At 39.6% G+C, this 4,108-nt stretch overlaps 1 long non-coding RNA gene across 2 annotated transcripts in view; it reads right to left on the reverse strand.

Annotated features, from left to right (window-relative positions):
• Positions 1 to 612: 612 nt before the first annotated feature.
• The window catches only part of LOC106954817 (uncharacterized), a 7,360-nt gene continuing 3,864 nt past the window's right edge, over positions 613 to 4,108 (reverse strand). For both annotated transcript variants that reach the window (XR_001426429.1, XR_001426428.1), the window contains exon 3: positions 613 to 799. This is a non-coding gene — a long non-coding RNA (uncharacterized LOC106954817). The remainder of the gene's footprint in view (positions 800 to 4,108) is intronic.

Below are 4,108 nucleotides of genomic sequence, written 5' to 3' on the forward strand. Positions count from 1 at the left end.
TCAATCAAAAGTAGGGTTCATTGATTTGAGGCTCAGAGGTCAACTCCATTTTTGATACTTTTGCATTGTTCTGCCCCCCTATTTTGCCTCTTCTTTAGTTTATAGCAGATAGTTTACAACCACGGCAATGACAGTAGAATGAGTTCTTGATGTTAAAAGACAGAGCGCCTGTAGTGCAGGAAGACATTTACTGTAAGAGAAACGCGGGGTTGCGGGTGCATCTATGTGTCTCTGGAGATTTAGGACTGCTGACATTTTCTCTTTAGAGTCTTGAAGTGGCGCTGCTCAAAATCCTCCTCTACCAACAAAGTCTCCGGCACATTTTGAACTCGATGAGCTCGCCTTCTTGCCAGACTGCATCAGATCGTTTCTTCGAGTGGGTCTCCTCAGCTGCGGTTTGGCTCAGACAGCTGCAGCCGCCCGGCTCAGAAGTACGTGTTTGCCTTTGCCTCTTCATCTGCCACATGGTCCAAACATTTTTGGCTTTTTCTCAAAACAAAACAAAAAGTAAAAAAAAAAAAAAGCATCCCCGGAGTACAGCCAGGGCGGCCTCCGAAGAGCTCATGATCTGTTTCAATTTTGTTGTATATAAATCATCAACCCAAGCAGGAATTCTCTTTTACTGGTTTTATTTAAGTGCCAGAATACTGGAAAACAGCTGCTGTCATTTTTATCATAAAAAAAGTCTGTGTGGGAATAATCATGTTTGCTTTCCACATTCGCCTGTCAGCGTTTGTTTCTAGTCTGTGTTGAGTCTCATCCTGGGTGTCTGCTCCGCTTCCTGGTGTCCCTCCATTGTCTGAAACCAAATAAAAACAGAGGAAATGTTTAGGATCCAGACACCAAGACGTCATAGCTGCGCTGAAGTCAGACCAGGGAATCCCTTCTGTGGGGATAAAGGTGGGGCCAAGGAGCGTTGTTAGACACAAAGCCAAAGTCAGACACAAGACTGTGTATAAATAAGTCCAGACTGAAGCTTCCATTTATTTAAAGAATGGCCGGCCTGAATTCAACGGTGTTTTCACAGCTGATAGTAGACTGGTTTTGATTAGGGACCAAAGCTGCAACATTTGTTACATCTTCAGCTGTTGTGGTTCACTTTCACACTGCACGGTCAAACAATCCAAACTATTTGAAAAACTTGTTCTCCTCCTCGCCTGTGGTGGCGCTGCACCAAGGACCACTCAAGGGAAAGACACAAAAAGCTCAGAAGAAGACATGAGAACATCTTCCTTCTTGGCTTCTTCACAAAATGTAAATAAAAATGGAGTAGCATCAGACTTTAGTGGTTGGAAGATTTCACTTTTGTCCTTATTAAAGAGAACAAGCCATTTCTTCAGCTAAAACTAAACTTGCGCTTTTGTTTTACTTGTATTTACCCAGAATGCCCTGCGCTATGTTTTGATTCATGCTTTTGGAACGGTCTCTGGTGATCTTAGCGTTCACATACACATTCAATCTGTGCCAGAGTTCATTTCAACCAAACTGATATTTTAGTCCGACTAGAGTTCACCTTTATGGTCCGCATCAGAGTTCGATTACGCGTTCACACCTCCCCAAACGAACTGGACAAATTGGAGTTTGACTGAAGCGGATTAAACAATGTCAGTCCCAAAATATATATCTGTTTCTTTCTTTACTCTTTGTCATAAGTATTTTCATTGCTCTGTGGCCTTTAGCATCCTGGGCTACGTCATTTGTGTTGTGCTGTGAGACTATGTCCAACTGGCTAGATATTATATTAGCTGGAAAAATGCATATTATTAACAAATGAAATCTATCAGCCAACAGATAGTGCCATCCAAACAGTATGAATTCTGCACCTATTGATATTGCGATGACTATATATTTGTGATATAGAGTGCAGCCATTTGTCGTATTATGCTGAAGACACGAGGAGGCTAATTTTGCAACAGGTTTACATCCAGGATTACACCTGTTGAACTGAACAGTTTTGAACTGTGGACCTCCACTGTCTACCGGATGATTACCGACTGGTAGACTCTTGTCCTCTTGAGTTTCTTGTTGAGAACTACTTGTAATTTTTATGAAAGTTTCATCTTTACGTACCTTGACTCAAGCCCATTTCGGCTCCCGGCTCTAGACCCGTCTTCACAAACCTCTCAACTAAACGAACTTCCCTCCAGCCGGCCTGATCTCACCTCAAACCACCTCTGGAACCCGATCCACGTTCCCCCGGCTCCACATCAGAACCTGACCTACTTCTCAAATTGTGTCACAGTGCCTCAAACCACAGTTAGTGGTCTCCCTGTGTCGAGATCAGTTTCTATTTCACTGTTCAACCTCAAACCCCAAATAACTTCTCCTCCTTTGGACGTTCAGGTATCCACTCGCTGGAAACTAAACAGAACCTCATCAGTAAAAGATTTCTGTAAATATTGTAAATAAACTTGTTGCTTTTAAGGAAACTACCTCCCATCATGACCGATCCATCCCCAAAGCGTGATGCTAAGACCACCATGTCTTCTGGGAATACAAGCATTTACTTTACAAGCCTGGCCTCATCAAAGCACTCCAAGTGCATAAAAATGCTACACTGAACAATTTTTATGAAAAATAAACAACTTTTAAAAATTTTAGGTCCTCTTTACTGCAGCATATTTTTGTAAAACAATATTCCCATTTAGAGTTGAAGTGGACATTAGCTAATGGGAGTGTGACGACTAGCATCAGAAGCTATGGACTGAATGTGTCTCCTTTCCCATCTCCAGCCTGCCCAGTGTGATGACAGCTGCTGTAGTTTTGACAAACAGATTGATTCTGTTGTCAGATTAAGTTTATTCCAGCTTCGTCTCCTGGCTAAAGTGTTTTATCAGTCGCTGTAACATCAGTTTAAGATCTAATTGTGGCAGTGCCACAATCTCTTTTGCTTTCCTTCAGCTAGTTGGAAATCCTGCAGCTGTTGTTTTGACAGACACGTCTGCATCATCCTGGTGCTTTTATGTCTCCACAGGCTTCCAGTTCATTTAGGATTCAGTTTAATATCCGAATGCTGGTTTTTAATGCCATAAACAGTCTTTCTCCATGTTATTTCTCAAAAATTGTGACGTTTTGTATGAGACTGAAGTCTTCAGATCAACACCTCGTAGAAGTACGAATTCTTTGCCAGTGAAATTTACTTTTAATACTCGATACTATAAGCACTGTGACACTCTAATACTTGTACCCTCGTTTTATGTGATGGTTACATTGGGAACATGTTCTCCCATGTTTTTTAATACACATATTTCTACTTTTATGTGCAGTTTTATTTTTTGTGGTGTTTTTATTTTTTCTGTTTCATTTTTGCTCTGGTTTTGTTTTGGATCCTATTGGCTACTAATGATTTCCAAGTTTGGACACGCACAATGTTACATTTTTTTTAAATGTTCCACGCTTAGACATAGAGACGATCATTGTGACTGGAAATTTTTGTTATCACGTTTTACCTACGGTTAAACTCTAACCGTCAATCGTTACAAACCCCATAAAACAACAATACAGTTAGGACTGTTATTTGTGACATCATTTCTCCATTTTTGGTTACACAAGACTATTTGTTAGAAAATATTAAAAGCATTTATTGCACCCTGTCCAGTAGCACAATTGGACAGAAGTCACCTTTTTTAAGGTTTGTAGGGTCGTATCCGAGTTTGTGGCGCTTCTACTGTTTGAACATTGACATACAGTCATAGCCGTACATCACATTCAAATTATTATAGTTATTGTTTTTGCAATGAGTATCACAAAATATAGTGATATTGAAATATTTAACATATTGTTTATATATGCTGGTATGGTAACGCCTGTGTGGTGTGAACATGATTATTGGAACTGAAACCCAGGCACACTTGAAATATACAACGGAAAAGTTATTGTAGAGGCCCTCAAACAACCTGAAAAGTAAGCGAATCCATTAGAAAACATGTTAAATCTTTGAGTTTGTGTCTCACTCATGCTGAGATAATATATATATATATATATATATATATATATATATATATATATATATATTTTTTTTTTTTTTTTTTTTTTTTTTTTTAAATCCTCACAGTGGGGGAGCGGACAACAAAAAACTTTCATCACCAGATGTTTTTGGGGTCTACCT

This window comes from Poecilia latipinna, unplaced genomic scaffold (assembly GCF_001443285.1).
Source record: "Poecilia latipinna isolate Pla-1442-1.1 unplaced genomic scaffold, P_latipinna-1.0 Scaffold683, whole genome shotgun sequence".
NCBI lineage: Eukaryota > Metazoa > Chordata > Actinopteri > Cyprinodontiformes > Poeciliidae > Poecilia > Poecilia latipinna.